The sequence below is a fragment of the Procambarus clarkii genome, unplaced genomic scaffold (assembly GCF_040958095.1).
Source record: "Procambarus clarkii isolate CNS0578487 unplaced genomic scaffold, FALCON_Pclarkii_2.0 HiC_scaffold_1461, whole genome shotgun sequence".
NCBI classification, from domain to species: domain Eukaryota; kingdom Metazoa; phylum Arthropoda; class Malacostraca; order Decapoda; family Cambaridae; genus Procambarus; species Procambarus clarkii.
The window spans coordinates 7,699-29,930 of record NW_027190489.1 but is presented as its reverse complement, the minus strand read 5'-3'; the positions used below and the strand labels follow the sequence as shown (position 1 = coordinate 29,930).

Genomic DNA, 22,232 nt, shown 5'->3' with positions numbered 1-22,232 from the left:
GTGAATTTCCCGTGGAGCCAGCCAGCCAGCCAGCCAGCCAGCCAGCCAGCCAGCCAGCCAGCCATTCAAACAAAAACAAACGAAACAAAACAAAACAAAACAAAAAACATTATTGCCAACAGCATTTGGTGTTCCCAGGCGGTCACCCATCCAAGTACTAACCAAACCCAACGTTGCTTAACTTCGCTGATCGGACGAGAAGCGGTGTTCTCAACGTGGTATGGCCGTTGGCATGAGACTGCCTACACATTGTGGCTAATAACCAACTCTTTTTAGTCATCACGGCAGGATACGGACCTTCTTGTGGTGTCTTAATGGTAATTGTATCCTAACATATTTTTGTCTCCTTGGCATGGATATTTAACATCGTTTATTCAGTCTTGGGTTTATGTTCTTTCGCCATTTACAGACATTTTACATCTACCTACTTCCTCAGCCTACCCTGCCAATTTCTAATGAATTTGTGGATTTTCTTTTGTAATACATACATGTGTGTGCTCATCTGCTCTTCAGTTTTTATGATATTTGTCTCATCTGTCCTGCTTTATGATACTTTTACAAAGAACATGAACAAATGCTTCTATTTTAGAGAAGATATGGGATCCAGGTTTCGGAGCCGTAAAACCAACCGTCGTGATTGGTGGACGAGTTGCCAGGTTGCAGCTTCTGTACCGTGCCGGCACATAAATAGGTTCGGCTCAAGCGGCGGCAGCATCATTCCCCCGTGACTGTCTGAGCGTCTCTCATCACCTTGGTTATCTCATCATCATCATGGTAGAAGCAAAGCCTACCAAGAAGGCTGCGGCTGCTGCTGCTGTGGTGGCCACCACCAGGAAACCTCGCGTCCAGGTTGCTCACCCGAAAACTAGTCAAATGGTTCTAGCCGCGGTCGCAGCACTCAAAGACCGTAAGGGCTCGTCTCTACAAGCAATCAAGAAGTACGTTGTTGCCAACAACAAAGTCGAGGCTGCAAGATCGCCCATTTACATCCGAAGATTTCTCAAGAAGCAGTGGCTGACGGCATTCTTGTTCAGACCAAGGGTGGAGCTAGTGATCATTCAAGCTGGCCGTAGAAGAGGGCCGTTCTAACTCGAAAGCCACCACAACCAAGAAACCATCTACAGCAGCGAAGGCCGTGGTAACTCCCAAGAAAGCCGCCACAAGCAACAAACCACCTACAGCCTTGAAAAAGAAGCAGCAGCACAGCTTGTTGTTGGGAACAAAAAGCCCAAATAAAGAGAGCTTCAAAATCTCCCAAACCACCCAAGGCAAAGAAAGCTGTCAAGAAAACAACAAAGGCAAAATAAACGACGACATGCAAGCAGCATGAATACACATGACAATAAACATCCAGGCCTCCCCCCTCAGTGGAGGGGCCTCATATGATTCCAAAAAGAGTTTAGTTTTGTAGACAAATAAATCATTACTTTTGGGGTAGATTTACTCTGTATATTATATATATATATATATATATATATATATATATATATATATATATATATATATATATATATATATATATATATATACATACATGGGTGAGGTGATATGGTACCAAAGTTTTGGGTGAGGTGATTGACATTTACACAAGATAAAACACGAACCAATGGGAATAAAAACATAAGAATGGAAGTAACTGCAGAAGGCCTATTGGCCCATAACACAAGCACTTCCTCTTGATGCTTCTATATTGGTTCGGAGTCTTGAAGCTATAATATATATATATATATATATATATATATATATATATATATATATATATATATATTATATATATATATATATATATATATATATATATATATATATATATATGCACACAAAACTAAATAGTCTTGTTAGACAAATTGCCCCTATTAGAGGCAAGTTGACTAACAAGCCGAATGACTGCAATTGTTTTGAATTTGAGTTAAATCTAACATAGAAATGTAATCAAACCTAACCTAACCTATGCTAACCCAAGCTAAGCTAACCTAACCTAACCTAAGCTAACCCAAGCTAAGCTAAGCTAACCTAACCTAACCTAAGCTAAGCTAACCTAACCTAACCTAACCCAGCAATTCATGATCTTAATATAATACTGTTAATTGGATAAACCAATTTGGAAAGAAATGTTCGAAAATAACAAAATTAACTGTGCTTGTTAGGAAAATTGGGCCTTGCATACTTGTCCCAATAGTGTGGTTCTCGCTTTTAGGTACGACATAAACGTATACCTAAGTTGAGAGAGAAAAAGATTCGCACTCAAACATGCATATCGATTGCCAGTCCTGAATTCTGGGTAGATATTCGTGTCCTCCCTTTTCATTTACCATCATTTGGATACTATCAAAACAGCTCTGAGAAGGATAAAATGAATAAAACGGGTAGCTCACTCATGTAAAAAGGAAGAGTTGGGAAAGATCTCTCTCTCTCTCTCTCTCTCTCCCTCACCCCCCCCCCCCCCCACCACCAATGATCCTGCTCTGCTAGTATATAACGGAACAAACCTTCCCCCCCCCCCCCCACCCCTCCCTCCCCAATCAGAGTCCCTTTAAGCATGCGAGGATAAAAAATAGATTTCATAAGACCCAATGTGCTAGCTGATATCAAAACAATTTATGTTATCGTCTATTAAGCCCTTCAGTAAAAAAGTATAGGGACCTAATTAGGTCCCGTTTTGAGGTGGTGGTGGGTGGAATCGATGGATTAGCCAAGCTCTTATCCGCCGAATCCGTAGAGGGTACGACCCTGGCGCTTCAGAGCGTACACCACGTCCATGGCAGTGACGGTCTTCCTCTTGGCGTGTTCCGTGTAGGTTACAGCATCACGGATGACGTTCTCGAGGAACACCTTCAGGACGCCACGGGTCTCTTCGTAGATGAGACCCGAAATACGCTTCACGCCGCCACGACGAGCTAAGCGACGAATAGCGGGCTTGGTGATGCCCTGGATGTTGTCACGTAGCACCTTACGATGACGCTTGGCGCCACCCTTTCCGAGTCCCTTGCCTCCCTTGCCGCGTCCAGTCATGGTGTTGAAGTTGTGTGAATAATAAAATTTCGGCACGATTTCCCCAGACTATATCCCGTCAAGCGGACGTACTTGTAGCATGGCAACTCCTAACTCCTGCCTGTCCTTACTTTATGCTTGTACTCGAGCAGAAACACGGCTTTCTCACAACGCTTTCAAAACTGCAGTTGCCTACTCGTCTGTTTCACGTCTCTGTGAAATGACTTTTGCACAAATCCAAAAAATAGAGCAAAATCAGCGATAATAGTGTTTGAGGTGAGCTGCCTGTTGGCTGCAGCCAGAGGAAGGAGGGGAGGGGCAACGGGGTGACGTAGGCGAGTCGAGCAGCCAATGGCGCTCGAGCAAGCGCCTCGAGACGGCGTATATAAGCAAAAATTTTTCGGCGCCGGCCATCACAAACCACAGTTGTTCACCATGGCTCGCACCAAGCAGACTGCTCGCAAGTCCACGGGAGGCAAGGCTCCTCGTAAGCAGCTGGCCACCAAGGCAGCACGCAAATCTGCTCCTGCCACAGGGGGCGTGAAGAAGCCTCACCGTTACAGGCCCGGAACGGTCGCCCTGCGTGAGATCCGTCGTTACCAGAAGAGCACAGAGTTGCTCATCAGGAAACTTCCCTTCCAGCGTCTGGTGCGCGAGATTGCCCAGGACTTCAAGACCGATCTTCGCTTCCAGTCGTCTGCCGTCATGGCTTTACAGGAGGCATCCGAGGCTTACCTGGTCGGTCTCTTCGAGGACACTAACCTCTGTGCCATCCACGCCAAGCGTGTCACCATCATGCCAAAGGACATTCAGCTTGCTCGCCGTATCCGTGGAGAGCGTGCATAAGCTAAAACGACCACCCTAGTATACACCAAACTCGGCCCTTCTCAGGGCCAAAATATCCTTCTAAGGAGATTTCAGACATTCCTAGCATCAGTCATATGAATTAACCTTCATCTATACATATAATAAATAAATAAATACAATAATTTAGGTGGCATACATACACTGTACACGTGATATCAATAAATCAAGTCATTTGTAGTACAACCTGTCCTCTTACAAACAAAACGCCGTCGCTTTTCATTCTTATGCACTGCCAAGGATCCTCCCCCCCCCCCTCCAAAAAAAAAAAAAAAAAAATTGTCATACTGTACTAGAAATAAAAGCAGCTTGTATAAGTGACATACTGTCCTGTCCTGTTTTATTCTGTTTTTGGTCCTCTGGCTTAATCTGTTAAGTTAGGAGATGACATTTTAAATTAACCGTTTTCTTGACATTTTCAAACCTTAAGAGGGTGGCCTGCATAGTAATCCTAATGTGGAACATAACAATGAATCTCTAATCTCTAGAAAAAAGATACCGAGTGTTTATATGTGTGTTGAGAGAGAGAGAGAGAGAGAGAGAGAGAGAGAGAGAGAGAGAGAGAGAGAGAGAGAGAGAGAGAGAGAGAGAGAGAGAGAGAGAGAGAGAGAGAGAGAGAGAGAGACATGCAGAGACAGAGACAGAGACAGACAGACAGACAGACAGAGACTGAGAGAGAGAAACACACACAGACAGTTTCATAAATATTCTCATTTTATAGCTATTTGCTTTCAGTGACAGAGGTTTTTGTTATAATAGTATTGGTGTCTAACACTCACAATCTCTTTAGAAATTAAAGTGTGGCTCCAATGGAGCCGAGTTTGTTGGTTTGAGGCCAAGCCACCACCACAGGGCAGTAAGTAAGCCGTTTACTTGGAGGAGGTGTACTTGGTGACGGCCTTAGTGCCCTCAGAGACGGCGTGCTTGGCCAGTTCTCCGGGCAACAGGAGCCTTACAGCCGTCTGGATCTCCCGACTGGTAATGGTGGAACGCTTGTTGTAGTGGGCCAGGCGAGAAGCCTCGGCGGCGATGCGCTCGAAGATGTCGTTCACGAACGAGTTCATGATCGACATGGCTTTGGAAGAGATACCAGTGTCGGGGTGGACCTGCTTCAGCACTTTGTAGATGTAGATGCTGTAGCTCTCCTTCCTCCTGCGCTTCTTTTTCTTATCGCCCTTGGCAATGGCCTTCTGGGCCTTTCCGGCCTTCTTGGCAGCCTTTCCAGATGCCTTGGGTGGCATGATGATGCTCGTGCTGGCTGGCGTTGCGATACAATAATGAACTTTTGCGCGAGTCGAGCTTTCCTTTTATATCCCGCTCGCGACTCAGCTCAGAGCGGGTCGCGTGGCGGAGCGCGCTGATTGGTCAGTGGCGGACTCCCTTGATCCTGAGCGGGGTATATAACACGAAGCTCGATCTGCGGGCCGGCATAAAACACCACAAACCCACAACAGCAGCAGCAATGTCAGGACGCGGCAAGGGAGGCAAAGTGAAGGGCAAGTCAAAGTCTCGCTCCAGCAGGGCCGGACTTCAGTTCCCCGTGGGCAGAATTCACCGTCTGCTGCGTAAAGGCAACTACGCCGAACGCGTCGGTGCTGGCGCTCCTGTCTACCTGGCAGCCGTCATGGAATACCTCGCTGCCGAAGTTCTGGAGCTCGCCGGTAACGCCGCACGTGACAACAAGAAGACCCGTATCATCCCACGTCACTTGCAGTTGGCCATCCGCAACGACGAAGAACTCAACAAACTTCTGTCTGGCGTAACCATTGCACAGGGAGGTGTTCTTCCAAACATTCAGGCAGTTCTTTTGCCAAAGAAGACAGAGAAGAAGTAAGCACTTCTGCCACCCACCACGACAAATACCATAACCAGGCTCCATCCGGAGCCACACACACTTTAATAGAGAGATTCAAGTAGACAATCAACTTTCAAACATTAATAATAACATTTATATTGATTTCATTTGGAATGTGTACATAACAAACAAACAAAACAAAATTATAGGGGATATTCAGCATCACTTGGAATATTAACCAATCATATAAATCCAATATATTTTATATTTTACTTTAAGCGAGGAATTCATATTCTATCAATTTTTAATCATACAAATGAACAAAAGCAATTCTTCACTAGACGTAATGAATGAATAAATGATCAAGGTTTTAATGTGTTTCATGAATAAATATATATATATATATATATATATATATATATATATATATATATATATATATATATATATATATATATATATAATATAATATAATATATTATAATACTTGTGAACCAGAATATGTTTGAGCAGCAGCGATCGTGCCATTGGCCGAAGTGCAACAATTCAAATAATTTAAAGGGCCTGCTCGGGTATATAAGAGAGGCTGGGAGACTGGGGCCGGTGGTGGGTGATGGGTGATGAGTGATGGTGTGGTGTGGTGTGGTGTTGTTAAGAGTTGATTTACGGCCAGCCAGCCAGCTGCAGCCAAGGCAGGGCAGGGCAAGGCAAGGGCAAGGCAAGGCAAGGCAAGGCAAGGCAAGGCAAGGCAAGGCAAGGCAAGGCAGGCAAGGCAATAATAACAGGACAGGACAGGCAAGGCAAGGCAAGCAGGCGGGCGGGCAGGCGGGCGGGCGGGCGGGCAGCCAGCCAGCCAGCCAGCCAGCCAGCCAGGCAGGCAGGCAGGCAGGCAGGCAGGCAGGCAGGCAGGCTGGCAGGCAGGCAGGCAGGCAGGCAGGCAGGCAGGCAGGCAGCCAGCCAGCGCCAGCCAGCCAGCCAGCCAGCCAGGCAGGCAGGCAGGCAGCCAGCCAGCCAGCCAGCCAGCCAGCCAGCCAGCCAGCCAGCCAGCCAGCCAGCCAGCCAGCCACTCCCACTTTGTATTTATATGCATTCAATTTATATTCAAACATTATATATGTTAAGGGCCTAGTTTTAGTGTTTATTTTAAAAATGACAAACATCGAGTCGTTTTACCAGTCCTTTAGCGTTAACGGTGATGCATTTTAAAACTGAACAGAAATCACCTTTTCTGGATATATCAAATATCGAATCCGCTTAATGTGCCTACAATTCAATCATTCAAAAAATACATAATTTACATCATGCCTTTTCATAGAACAGACAATAAGATTTGAGACAATAAGAACTTTAGTTTTATAACTAAAGTTGCACAATTATACCAACTCTATGGTGGCTGGGTGGTAAGGTGTGTGGCTGGTGTTTTGGAAGTCGCGAGTTCAAACGACCCAATGGGAGTACTTTTTTTTTTTTTATGCCATACAATCTTCCTAGTACTATTATGTAGGTTTGTGTGTGTGTGTTTTTATTCATTCTTTGGTTTTATAGATGACATACATATTGACTCCTTTTACCGGTCCTTAATTAGGCTCTGGGGAAGCAATGGTGGTGGTGGTGGTGCATTTAAAACTAAACCAAAAATCACCAGTTCTGGACGCGTCAAATATCATATCCGCTTAATGTGTCTACAACCTAATTACTTAAAACTACACTATTTAATTCATTCATATCATGTGCATATTGGTCATTATGCTCATACAACCGACATAACAATTTATTTTCATTATTAGAATCATACATTTCATCAAGTAATACAGATACAAAGAGATTTTCTTTCTGAGAAGACCGTTAGTATTGGCTGGCTGGCAGGCAGGCAGGCAGGCATTTGAGGGTTATTATTTCGCCTGTTGATTGGGGGGAGGGTTGATGTGTTAGGGGGTTTTCGGTTAGGTGTGGTGGTGGTGATTGGTGGTGGTGGTGATTGGTGGTGATTGGTGGTGAGTAGTGGTGAGTAGTGGTGGTGGTGGTGGTGGTGGTGGTGGTGGTAGTAGTAGGTGGGAGGGGGGGGGGGGGGGAAGGGGAATGATGGTCTGTGGATTCCTTCTCCGTACCCCTTACATATAAGCAAAAACATGCCTTCCTGTGGGTATAGAAACATTAACACAAATTATATCAGTAACTGATATTGTAGCCTTTTAAACAGAAAAGATTTGTACATACAAATACTTTTAAATTATCATTTATTTGTGGAAATGGCATTTACGTCATTAAATTGATACCTCAGCATCAAGTGTCCTGCAGTGGTCCAGTGGTAAAGTGTATATAAGTGATGCGTATTCTTGGAGTTGCGAGTTCAAACCCGGATTAAGCTATATATATATATATATATATATATATATATATATATATATATATATATATATATATATATATATATATATCAACATGTTTTGTTTTGGTTGTTTGTTTTTGTATAAAGCCTCACACACTATATTAAGCGAGTTTGTTTTAAACATGACATACATATTAATTCATTTTACCAGGCCTTATTCCACACAACTCCGTGAATTTCCCGTGGAGCCAGCCAGCCAGCCAGCCAGCCAGCCAGCCAGCCAGCCAGCCAGCCATTCAAACAAAAACAAACGAAACAAAACAAAACAAAACAAAAAACATTATTGCCAACAGCATTTGGTGTTCCCAGGCGGTCACCCATCCAAGTACTAACCAAACCCAACGTTGCTTAACTTCGCTGATCGGACGAGAAGCGGTGTTCTCAACGTGGTATGGCCGTTGGCATGAGACTGCCTACACATTGTGGCTAATAACCAACTCTTTTTAGTCATCACGGCAGGATACGGACCTTCTTGTGGTGTCTTAATGGTAATTGTATCCTAACATATTTTTGTCTCCTTGGCATGGATATTTAACATCGTTTATTCAGTCTTGGGTTTATGTTCTTTCGCCATTTACAGACATTTTACATCTACCTACTTCCTCAGCCTACCCTGCCAATTTCTAATGAATTTGTGGATTTTCTTTTGTAATACATACATGTGTGTGCTCATCTGCTCTTCAGTTTTTATGATATTTGTCTCATCTGTCCTGCTTTATGATACTTTTACAAAGAACATGAACAAATGCTTCTATTTTAGAGAAGATATGGGATCCAGGTTTCGGAGCCGTAAAACCAACCGTCGTGATTGGTGGACGAGTTGCCAGGTTGCAGCTTCTGTACCGTGCCGGCACATAAATAGGTTCGGCTCAAGCGGCGGCAGCATCATTCCCCCGTGACTGTCTGAGCGTCTCTCATCACCTTGGTTATCTCATCATCATCATGGTAGAAGCAAAGCCTACCAAGAAGGCTGCGGCTGCTGCTGCTGTGGTGGCCACCACCAGGAAACCTCGCGTCCAGGTTGCTCACCCGAAAACTAGTCAAATGGTTCTAGCCGCGGTCGCAGCACTCAAAGACCGTAAGGGCTCGTCTCTACAAGCAATCAAGAAGTACGTTGTTGCCAACAACAAAGTCGAGGCTGCCAAGATCGCCATTTACATCCGAAGATTTCTCAAGAAAGCAGTGGCTGACGGCATTCTTGTTCAGACCAAGGGAAGTGGAGCTAGTGGATCATTCAAGCTGGCCGTAGCAGAGAAGAGGGCCGTTCTAACTCCCAAGAAAGCCACCACAACCAAGAAACCATCTACAGCAGCAAAGAAGGCCGTGGTAACTCCCAAGAAAGCCGCCACAAGCAACAAACCACCTACAGCCTTGAAAAAGAAGCAGCAGCAGCAGCTTGTTGTTGGGAACAAAAAGCCCAAAATAAAGAGAGCTTCAAAATCTCCCAAACCACCCAAGGCAAAGAAAGCTGTCAAGAAAACAACAAAGGCAAAATAAACGACGACATGCAAGCAGCATGAATACACATGACAATAAACATCCAGGCCTCCCCCCTCAGTGGAGGGGCCTCATATGATTCCAAAAAGAGTTTAGTTTTGTAGACAAATAAATCATTACTTTTGGGGTAGATTTACTCTGTATATTATATATATATATATATATATATATATATATATATATATATATATATATATATATATATATATATATATACACATACATGGGTGAGGTGATATGGTACCAAAGTTTTGGGTGAGGTGATTGACATTTACACAAGATAAAACACGAACCAATGGGAATAAAAACATAAGAATGGAAGTAACTGCAGAAGGCCTATTGGCCCATAACACAAGCACTTCCTCTTGATGCTTCTATATTGGTTCGGAGTCTTGAAGCTATAATATATATATATATATATATATATATATATATATATATATATATATATATATATATATATATATATATATATATATATATATATATATATATATATATATGCACACAAAACTAAATAGTCTTGTTAGACAAATTGCCCCTATTAGAGGCAAGTTGACTAACAAGCCGAATGACTGCAATTGTTTTGAATTTGAGTTAAATCTAACATAGAAATGTAATCAAACCTAACCTAACCTATGCTAACCCAAGCTAAGCTAACCTAACCTAACCTAAGCTAACCCAAGCTAAGCTAAGCTAACCTAACCTAACCTAAGCTAAGCTAACCTAACCTAACCTAACCCAGCAATTCATGATCTTAATATAATACTGTTAATTGGATAAACCAATTTGGAAAGAAATGTTCGAAAATAACAAAATTAACTGTGCTTGTTAGGAAAATTGGGCCTTGCATACTTGTCCCAATAGTGTGGTTCTCGCTTTTAGGTACGACATAAACGTATACCTAAGTTGAGAGAGAAAAAGATTCGCACTCAAACATGCATATCGATTGCCAGTCCTGAATTCTGGGTAGATATTCGTGTCCTCCCTTTTCATTTACCATCATTTGGATACTATCAAAACAGCTCTGAGAAGGATAAAATGAATAAAACGGGTAGCTCACTCATGTAAAAAGGAAGAGTTGGGAAAGATCTCTCTCTCTCTCTCTCTCTCCCTCACCCCCCCCCCCCCCACCACCACCAATGATCCTGCTCTGCTAGTATATAACGGAACAAACCTTCCCCCCCCCCCCACCCCTCCCTCCCCAATCAGAGTCCCTTTAAGCATGCGAGGATAAAAAATAGATTTCATAAGACCCAATGTGCTAGCTGATATCAAAACAATTTATGTTATCGTCTATTAAGCCCTTCAGTAAAAAAGTATAGGGACCTAATTAGGTCCCGTTTTGAGGTGGTGGTGGGTGGAATCGATGGATTAGCCAAGCTCTTATCCGCCGAATCCGTAGAGGGTACGACCCTGGCGCTTCAGAGCGTACACCACGTCCATGGCAGTGACGGTCTTCCTCTTGGCGTGTTCCGTGTAGGTTACAGCATCACGGATGACGTTCTCGAGGAACACCTTCAGGACGCCACGGGTCTCTTCGTAGATGAGACCCGAAATACGCTTCACGCCGCCACGACGAGCTAAGCGACGAATAGCGGGCTTGGTGATGCCCTGGATGTTGTCACGTAGCACCTTACGATGACGCTTGGCGCCACCCTTTCCGAGTCCCTTGCCTCCCTTGCCGCGTCCAGTCATGGTGTTGAAGTTGTGTGAATAATAAAATTTCGGCACGATTTCCCCAGACTATATCCCGTCAAGCGGACGTACTTGTAGCATGGCAACTCCTAACTCCTGCCTGTCCTTACTTTATGCTTGTACTCGAGCAGAAACACGGCTTTCTCACAACGCTTTCAAAACTGCAGTTGCCTACTCGTCTGTTTCACGTCTCTGTGAAATGACTTTTGCACAAATCCAAAAAATAGAGCAAAATCAGCGATAATAGTGTTTGAGGTGAGCTGCCTGTTGGCTGCAGCCAGAGGAAGGAGGGGAGGGGCAACGGGGTGACGTAGGCGAGTCGAGCAGCCAATGGCGCTCGAGCAAGCGCCTCGAGACGGCGTATATAAGCAAAAATTTTTCGGCGCCGGCCATCACAAACCACAGTTGTTCACCATGGCTCGCACCAAGCAGACTGCTCGCAAGTCCACGGGAGGCAAGGCTCCTCGTAAGCAGCTGGCCACCAAGGCAGCACGCAAATCTGCTCCTGCCACAGGGGGCGTGAAGAAGCCTCACCGTTACAGGCCCGGAACGGTCGCCCTGCGTGAGATCCGTCGTTACCAGAAGAGCACAGAGTTGCTCATCAGGAAACTTCCCTTCCAGCGTCTGGTGCGCGAGATTGCCCAGGACTTCAAGACCGATCTTCGCTTCCAGTCGTCTGCCGTCATGGCTTTACAGGAGGCATCCGAGGCTTACCTGGTCGGTCTCTTCGAGGACACTAACCTCTGTGCCATCCACGCCAAGCGTGTCACCATCATGCCAAAGGACATTCAGCTTGCTCGCCGTATCCGTGGAGAGCGTGCATAAGCTAAAACGACCACCCTAGTATACACCAAACTCGGCCCTTCTCAGGGCCAAAATATCCTTCTAAGGAGATTTCAGACATTCCTAGCATCAGTCATATGAATTAACCTTCATCTATACATATAATAAATAAATAAATACAATAATTTAGGTGGCATACATACACTGTACACGTGATATCAATAAATCAAGTCATTTGTAGTACAACCTGTCCTCTTACAAACAAAACGCCGTCGCTTTTCATTCTTATGCACTGCCAAGGATCCTCCCCCCCCCCCTCCAAAAAAAAAAAAAAAAAAATTGTCATACTGTACTAGAAATAAAAGCAGCTTGTATAAGTGACATACTGTCCTGTCCTGTTTTATTCTGTTTTTGGTCCTCTGGCTTAATCTGTTAAGTTAGGAGATGACATTTTAAATTAACCGTTTTCTTGACATTTTCAAACCTTAAGAGGGTGGCCTGCATAGTAATCCTAATGTGGAACATAACAATGAATCTCTAATCTCTAGAAAAAAGATACCGAGTGTTTATATGTGTGTTGAGAGAGAGAGAGAGAGAGAGAGAGAGAGAGAGAGAGAGAGAGAGAGAGAGAGAGAGAGAGAGAGAGAGAGAGAGAGAGAGAGAGAGAGAGAGAGAGAGACATGCAGAGACAGAGACAGAGACAGACAGACAGACAGACAGAGACTGAGAGAGAGAAACACACACAGACAGTTTCATAAATATTCTCATTTTATAGCTATTTGCTTTCAGTGACAGAGGTTTTTGTTATAATAGTATTGGTGTCTAACACTCACAATCTCTTTAGAAATTAAAGTGTGGCTCCAATGGAGCCGAGTTTGTTGGTTTGAGGCCAAGCCACCACCACAGGGCAGTAAGTAAGCCGTTTACTTGGAGGAGGTGTACTTGGTGACGGCCTTAGTGCCCTCAGAGACGGCGTGCTTGGCCAGTTCTCCGGGCAACAGGAGCCTTACAGCCGTCTGGATCTCCCGACTGGTAATGGTGGAACGCTTGTTGTAGTGGGCCAGGCGAGAAGCCTCGGCGGCGATGCGCTCGAAGATGTCGTTCACGAACGAGTTCATGATCGACATGGCTTTGGAAGAGATACCAGTGTCGGGGTGGACCTGCTTCAGCACTTTGTAGATGTAGATGCTGTAGCTCTCCTTCCTCCTGCGCTTCTTTTTCTTATCGCCCTTGGCAATGGCCTTCTGGGCCTTTCCGGCCTTCTTGGCAGCCTTTCCAGATGCCTTGGGTGGCATGATGATGCTCGTGCTGGCTGGCGTTGCGATACAATAATGAACTTTTGCGCGAGTCGAGCTTTCCTTTTATATCCCGCTCGCGACTCAGCTCAGAGCGGGTCGCGTGGCGGAGCGCGCTGATTGGTCAGTGGCGGACTCCCTTGATCCTGAGCGGGGTATATAACACGAAGCTCGATCTGCGGGCCGGCATAAAACACCACAAACCCACAACAGCAGCAGCAATGTCAGGACGCGGCAAGGGAGGCAAAGTGAAGGGCAAGTCAAAGTCTCGCTCCAGCAGGGCCGGACTTCAGTTCCCCGTGGGCAGAATTCACCGTCTGCTGCGTAAAGGCAACTACGCCGAACGCGTCGGTGCTGGCGCTCCTGTCTACCTGGCAGCCGTCATGGAATACCTCGCTGCCGAAGTTCTGGAGCTCGCCGGTAACGCCGCACGTGACAACAAGAAGACCCGTATCATCCCACGTCACTTGCAGTTGGCCATCCGCAACGACGAAGAACTCAACAAACTTCTGTCTGGCGTAACCATTGCACAGGGAGGTGTTCTTCCAAACATTCAGGCAGTTCTTTTGCCAAAGAAGACAGAGAAGAAGTAAGCACTTCTGCCACCCACCACGACAAATACCATAACCAGGCTCCATCCGGAGCCACACACACTTTAATAGAGAGATTCAAGTAGACAATCAACTTTCAAACATTAATAATAACATTTATATTGATTTCATTTGGAATGTGTACATAACAAACAAACAAAACAAAATTATAGGGGATATTCAGCATCACTTGGAATATTAACCAATCATATAAATCCAATATATATTTTATATTTTACTTTAAGCGAGGAATTCATATTCTATCAATTTTTAATCATACAAATGAACAAAAGCAATTCTTCACTAGACGTAATGAATGAATAAATGATCAAGGTTTTAATGTGTTTCATGAATAAATATATATATATATATATATATATATATATATATATATATATATATATATATATATATATATATATATATATATATATATAATATAATATATATATTATAATACTTGTGAACCAGAATATGTTTGAGCAGCAGCGATCGTGCCATTGGCCGAAGTGCAACAATTCAAATAATTTAAAGGGCCTGCTCGGGTATATAAGAGAGGCTGGGAGACTGGGGCCGGTGGTGGGTGATGGGTGATGAGTGATGGTGTGGTGTGGTGTGGTGTTGTTAAGAGTTGATTTACGGCCAGCCAGCCAGCTGCAGCCAAGGCAGGGCAGGGCAAGGCAAGGCAAGGCAAGGCAAGGCAAGGCAAGGCAAGGCAAGGCAAGGCAAGGCAAGGCAAGGCAAGGCAAGGCAATAACAGGACAGGACAGGCAAGGCAAGGCAAGCAGGCGGGCGGGCAGGCGGGCGGGCGGGCGGGCAGCCAGCCAGCCAGCCAGCCAGCCAGCCAGGCAGGCAGGCAGGCAGGCAGGCAGGCAGGCAGGCAGGCTGGCAGGCAGGCAGGCAGGCAGGCAGGCAGGCAGGCAGGCAGGCAGGCAGCAGCAGCCAGCCAGCCAGCCAGCCAGCCAGCCAGCCAGGCAGGCAGGCAGGCAGCCAGCCAGCCAGCCAGCCAGCCAGCCAGCCAGCCAGCCAGCCAGCCAGCCAGCCAGCCAGCCAGCCACTCCCACTTTGTATTTATATGCATTCAATTTATATTCAAACATTATATATGTTAAGGGCCTAGTTTTAGTGTTTATTTTAAAAATGACAAACATCGAGTCGTTTTACCAGTCCTTTAGCGTTAACGGTGATGCATTTTAAAACTGAACAGAAATCACCTTTTCTGGATATATCAAATATCGAATCCGCTTAATGTGCCTACAATTCAATCATTCAAAAAATACATAATTTACATCATGCCTTTTCATAGAACAGACAATAAGATTTGAGACAATAAGAACTTTAGTTTTATAACTAAAGTTGCACAATTATACCAACTCTATGGTGGCTGGGTGGTAAGGTGTGTGGCTGGTGTTTTGGAAGTCGCGAGTTCAAACGACCCAATGGGAGTACTTTTTTTTTTTTTATGCCATACAATCTTCCTAGTACTATTATGTAGGTTTGTGTGTGTGTGTTTTTATTCATTCTTTGGTTTTATAGATGACATACATATTGACTCCTTTTACCGGTCCTTAATTAGGCTCTGGGGAAGCAATGGTGGTGGTGGTGGTGCATTTAAAACTAAACCAAAAATCACCAGTTCTGGACGCGTCAAATATCATATCCGCTTAATGTGTCTACAACCTAATTACTTAAAACTACACTATTTAATTCATTCATATCATGTGCATATTGGTCATTATGCTCATACAACCGACATAACAATTTATTTTCATTATTAGAATCATACATTTCATCAAGTAATACAGATACAAAGAGATTTTCTTTCTGAGAAGACCGTTAGTATTGGCTGGCTGGCAGGCAGGCAGGCAGGCAGGCATTTGAGGGTTATTATTTCGCCTGTTGATTGGGGGGAGGGTTGATGTGTTAGGGGGTTTTCGGTTAGGTGTGGTGGTGGTGATTGGTGGTGGTGGTGATTGGTGGTGATTGGTGGTGAGTAGTGGTGAGTAGTGGTGGTGGTGGTGGTGGTGGTGGTGGTGGTGGTAGTAGTAGGTGGGAGGGGGGGGGGGGGAAGGGGAATGATGGTCTGTGGATTCCTTCTCCGTACCCCTTACATATAAGCAAAAACATGCCTTCCTGTGGGTATAGAAACATTAACACAAATTATATCAGTAACTGATATTGTAGCCTTTTAAACAGAAAAGATTTGTACATACAAATACTTTTAAATTATCATTTATTTGTGGAAATGGCATTTACGTCATTAAATTGATACCTCAGCATCAAGTGTCCTGCAGTGGTCCAGTGGTAAAGTGTATATAAGTGATGCGTATTCTTGGAGTTGCGAGTTCAAACCCGGATTAAGCTATATATATATATATATATATATATATATATATATATATATATATATATATATATATATATATATATATATATATATATATATATATATATATATATACAACATGTTTTGTTTTGGTTGTTTGTTTTTGTATAAAGCCTCACACACTATATTAAGCGAGTTTGTTTTAAACATGACATACATATTAATTCATTTTACCAGGCCTTATTCCACACAACTCCGTGAATTTCCCGTGGAGCCAGCCAGCCAGCCAGCCAGCCAGCCAGCCAGCCAGCCAGCCAGCCATTCAAACAAAAACAAACGAAACAAAACAAAACAAAACAAAAAACATTATTGCCAACAGCATTTGGTGTTCCCAGGCGGTCACCCATCCAAGTACTAACCAAACCCAACGTTGCTTAACTTCGCTGATCGGACGAGAAGCGGTGTTCTCAACGTGGTATGGCCGTTGGCATGAGACTGCCTACACATTGTGGCTAATAACCAACTCTTTTTAGTCATCACGGCAGGATACGGACCTTCTTGTGGTGTCTTAATGGTAATTGTATCCTAACATATTTTTGTCTCCTTGGCATGGATATTTAACATCGTTTATTCAGTCTTGGGTTTATGTTCTTTCGCCATTTACAGACATTTTACATCTACCTACTTCCTCAGCCTACCCTGCCAATTTCTAATGAATTTGTGGATTTTCTTTTGTAATACATACATGTGTGTGCTCATCTGCTCTTCAGTTTTTATGATATTTGTCTCATCTGTCCTGCTTTATGATACTTTTACAAAGAACATGAACAAATGCTTCTATTTTAGAGAAGATATGGGATCCAGGTTTCGGAGCCGTAAAACCAACCGTCGTGATTGGTGGACGAGTTGCCAGGTTGCAGCTTCTGTACCGTGCCGGCACATAAATAGGTTCGGCTCAAGCGGCGGCAGCATCATTCCCCCGTGACTGTCTGAGCGTCTCTCATCACCTTGGTTATCTCATCATCATCATGGTAGAAGCAAAGCCTACCAAGAAGGCTGCGGCTGCTGCTGCTGTGGTGGCCACCACCAGGAAACCTCGCGTCCAGGTTGCTCACCCGAAAACTAGTCAAATGGTTCTAGCCGCGGTCGCAGCACTCAAAGACCGTAAGGGCTCGTCTCTACAAGCAATCAAGAAGTACGTTGTTGCCAACAACAAAGTCGAGGCTGCCAAGATCGCCATTTACATCCGAAGATTTCTCAAGAAAGCAGTGGCTGACGGCATTCTTGTTCAGACCAAGGGAAGTGGAGCTAGTGGATCATTCAAGCTGGCCGTAGCAGAGAAGAGGGCCGTTCTAACTCCCAAGAAAGCCACCACAACCAAGAAACCATCTACAGCAGCAAAGAAGGCCGTGGTAACTCCCAAGAAAGCCGCCACAAGCAACAAACCACCTACAGCCTTGAAAAAGAAGCAGCAGCAGCAGCTTGTTGTTGGGAACAAAAAGCCCAAAATAAAGAGAGCTTCAAAATCTCCCAAACCACCCAAGGCAAAGAAAGCTGTCAAGAAAACAACAAAGGCAAAATAAACGACGACATGCAAGCAGCATGAATACACATGACAATAAACATCCAGGCCTCCCCCCTCAGTGGAGGGGCCTCATATGATTCCAAAAAGAGTTTAGTTTTGTAGACAAATAAATCATTACTTTTGGGGTAGATTTACTCTGTATATTATATATATATATATATATATATATATATATATATATATATATATATATATATATATATATATATATATATATACACATACATGGGTGAGGTGATATGGTACCAAAGTTTTGGGTGAGGTGATTGACATTTACACAAGATAAAACACGAACCAATGGGAATAAAAACATAAGAATGGAAGTAACTGCAGAAGGCCTATTGGCCCATAACACAAGCACTTCCTCTTGATGCTTCTATATTGGTTCGGAGTCTTGAAGCTATAATATATATATATATATATATATATATATATATATATATATATATATATATATATATATATATATATATATATATATATATATATATATATATATATATGCACACAAAACTAAATAGTCTTGTTAGACAAATTGCCCCTATTAGAGGCAAGTTGACTAACAAGCCGAATGACTGCAATTGTTTTGAATTTGAGTTAAATCTAACATAGAAATGTAATCAAACCTAACCTAACCTATGCTAACCCAAGCTAAGCTAACCTAACCTAACCTAAGCTAACCCAAGCTAAGCTAAGCTAACCTAACCTAACCTAAGCTAAGCTAACCTAACCTAACCTAACCCAGCAATTCATGATCTTAATATAATACTGTTAATTGGATAAACCAATTTGGAAAGAAATGTTCGAAAATAACAAAATTAACTGTGCTTGTTAGGAAAATTGGGCCTTGCATACTTGTCCCAATAGTGTGGTTCTCGCTTTTAGGTACGACATAAACGTATACCTAAGTTGAGAGAGAAAAAGATTCGCACTCAAACATGCATATCGATTGCCAGTCCTGAATTCTGGGTAGATATTCGTGTCCTCCCTTTTCATTTACCATCATTTGGATACTATCAAAACAGCTCTGAGAAGGATAAAATGAATAAAACGGGTAGCTCACTCATGTAAAAAGGAAGAGTTGGGAAAGATCTCTCTCTCTCTCTCTCTCTCCCTCACCCCCCCCCCCCCACCACCAATGATCCTGCTCTGCTAGTATATAACGGAACAAACCTTCCCCCCCCCCCCCCCCCCCCCCCCCAATCAGAGTCCCTTTAAGCATGCGAGGATAAAAAATAGATTTCATAAGACCCAATGTGCTAGCTGATATCAAAACAATTTATGTTATCGTCTATTAAGCCCTTCAGTAAAAAAGTATAGGGACCTAATTAGGTCCCGTTTTGAGGTGGTGGTGGGTGGAATCGATGGATTAGCCAAGCTCTTATCCGCCGAATCCGTAGAGGGTACGACCCTGGCGCTTCAGAGCGTACACCACGTCCATGGCAGTGACGGTCTTCCTCTTGGCGTGTTCCGTGTAGGTTACAGCATCACGGATGACGTTCTCGAGGAACACCTTCAGGACGCCACGGGTCTCTTCGTAGATGAGACCCGAAATACGCTTCACGCCGCCACGACGAGCTAAGCGACGAATAGCGGGCTTGGTGATGCCCTGGATGTTGTCACGTAGCACCTTACGATGACGCTTGGCGCCACCCTTTCCGAGTCCCTTGCCTCCCTTGCCGCGTCCAGTCATGGTGTTGAAGTTGTGTGAATAATAAAATTTCGGCACGATTTCCCCAGACTATATCCCGTCAAGCGGACGTACTTGTAGCATGGCAACTCCTAACTCCTGCCTGTCCTTACTTTATGCTTGTACTCGAGCAGAAACACGGCTTTCTCACAACGCTTTCAAAACTGCAGTTGCCTACTCGTCTGTTTCACGTCTCTGTGAAATGACTTTTGCACAAATCCAAAAAATAGAGCAAAATCAGCGATAATAGTGTTTGAGGTGAGCTGCCTGTTGGCTGCAGCCAGAGGAAGGAGGGGAGGGGCAACGGGGTGACGTAGGCGAGTCGAGCAGCCAATGGCGCTCGAGCAAGCGCCTCGAGACGGCGTATATAAGCAAAAATTTTTCGGCGCCGGCCATCACAAACCACAGTTGTTCACCATGGCTCGCACCAAGCAGACTGCTCGCAAGTCCACGGGAGGCAAGGCTCCTCGTAAGCAGCTGGCCACCAAGGCAGCACGCAAATCTGCTCCTGCCACAGGGGGCGTGAAGAAGCCTCACCGTTACAGGCCCGGAACGGTCGCCCTGCGTGAGATCCGTCGTTACCAGAAGAGCACAGAGTTGCTCATCAGGAAACTTCCCTTCCAGCGTCTGGTGCGCGAGATTGCCCAGGACTTCAAGACCGATCTTCGCTTCCAGTCGTCTGCCGTCATGGCTTTACAGGAGGCATCCGAGGCTTACCTGGTCGGTCTCTTCGAGGACACTAACCTCTGTGCCATCCACGCCAAGCGTGTCACCATCATGCCAAAGGACATTCAGCTTGCTCGCCGTATCCGTGGAGAGCGTGCATAAGCTAAAACGACCACCCTAGTATACACCAAACTCGGCCCTTCTCAGGGCCAAAATATCCTTCTAAGGAGATTTCAGACATTCCTAGCATCAGTCATATGAATTAACCTTCATCTATACATATAATAAATAAATAAATACAATAATTTAGGTGGCATACATACACTGTACACGTGATATCAATAAATCAAGTCATTTGTAGTACAACCTGTCCTCTTACAAACAAAACGCCGTCGCTTTTCATTCTTATGCACTGCCAAGGATCCTCCCCCCCCCCCTCCAAAAAAAAAAAAAAAAAAATTGTCATACTGTACTAGAAATAAAAGCAGCTTGTATAAGTGACATACTGTCCTGTCCTGTTTTATTCTGTTTTTGGTCCTCTGGCTTAATCTGTTAAGTTAGGAGATGACATTTTAAATTAACCGTTTTCTTGACATTTTCAAACCTTAAGAGGGTGGCCTGCATAGTAATCCTAATGTGGAACATAACAATGAATCTCTAATCTCTAGAAAAAAGATACCGAGTGTTTATATGTGTGTTGAGAGAGAGAGAGAGAGAGAAGAGAGAGAGAGAGAGAGAGAGAGAGAGAGAGAGAGAGAGAGAGAGAGAGAGAGAGAGAGAGAGAGAGAGAGACATGCAGAGACAGAGACAGAGACAGACAGACAGACAGACAGAGACTGAGAGAGAGAAACACACACAGACAGTTTCATAAATATTCTCATTTTATAGCTATTTGCTTTCAGTGACAGAGGTTTTTGTTATAATAGTATTGGTGTCTAACACTCACAATCTCTTTAGAAATTAAAGTGTGGCTCCAATGGAGCCGAGTTTGTTGGTTTGAGGCCAAGCCACCACCACAGGGCAGTAAGTAAGCCGTTTACTTGGAGGAGGTGTACTTGGTGACGGCCTTAGTGCCCTCAGAGACGGCGTGCTTGGCCAGTTCTCCGGGCAACAGGAGCCTTACAGCCGTCTGGATCTCCCGACTGGTAATGGTGGAACGCTTGTTGTAGTGGGCCAGGCGAGAAGCCTCGGCGGCGATGCGCTCGAAGATGTCGTTCACGAACGAGTTCATGATCGACATGGCTTTGGAAGAGATACCAGTGTCGGGGTGGACCTGCTTCAGCACTTTGTAGATGTAGATGCTGTAGCTCTCCTTCCTCCTGCGCTTCTTTTTCTTATCGCCCTTGGCAATGGCCTTCTGGGCCTTTCCGGCCTTCTTGGCAGCCTTTCCAGATGCCTTGGGTGGCATGATGATGCTCGTGCTGGCTGGCGTTGCGATACAATAATGAACTTTTGCGCGAGTCGAGCTTTCCTTTTATATCCCGCTCGCGACTCAGCTCAGAGCGGGTCGCGTGGCGGAGCGCGCTGATTGGTCAGTGGCGGACTCCCTTGATCCTGAGCGGGGTATATAACACGAAGCTCGATCTGCGGGCCGGCATAAAACACCACAAACCCACAACAGCAGCAGCAATGTCAGGACGCGGCAAGGGAGGCAAAGTGAAGGGCAAGTCAAAGTCTCGCTCCAGCAGGGCCGGACTTCAGTTCCCCGTGGGCAGAATTCACCGTCTGCTGCGTAAAGGCAACTACGCCGAACGCGTCGGTGCTGGCGCTCCTGTCTACCTGGCAGCCGTCATGGAATACCTCGCTGCCGAAGTTCTGGAGCTCGCCGGTAACGCCGCACGTGACAACAAGAAGACCCGTATCATCCCACGTCACTTGCAGTTGGCCATCCGCAACGACGAAGAACTCAACAAACTTCTGTCTGGCGTAACCATTGCACAGGGAGGTGTTCTTCCAAACATTCAGGCAGTTCTTTTGCCAAAGAAGACAGAGAAGAAGTAAGCACTTCTGCCACCCACCACGACAAATACCATAACCAGGCTCCATCCGGAGCCACACACACT

General features: G+C 44.7%; 3 non-coding genes across 3 annotated transcripts; all 3 read right to left on the bottom strand.

Moving 5' to 3' along the window:
• Nucleotides 1–113: 113 nt before the first annotated feature.
• On the bottom strand, nt 114–232 carry LOC138362214 (5S ribosomal RNA). Its single transcript, XR_011227494.1, has one exon. It is a non-coding gene; the product is annotated as a 5S ribosomal RNA (ribosomal RNA).
• Nucleotides 233–8,323: 8,091 nt separating this feature from the next.
• On the bottom strand, nt 8,324–8,442 carry LOC138362213 (5S ribosomal RNA). The gene has a single exon (XR_011227493.1). It is a non-coding gene; the product is annotated as a 5S ribosomal RNA (ribosomal RNA).
• An 8,156-nt stretch (nt 8,443–16,598) lies between these two features.
• Nucleotides 16,599–16,717, bottom strand: LOC138362212 (5S ribosomal RNA). Its single transcript, XR_011227492.1, has one exon. It is a non-coding gene; the product is annotated as a 5S ribosomal RNA (ribosomal RNA).
• Nucleotides 16,718–22,232: the final 5,515 nt, after the last annotated feature.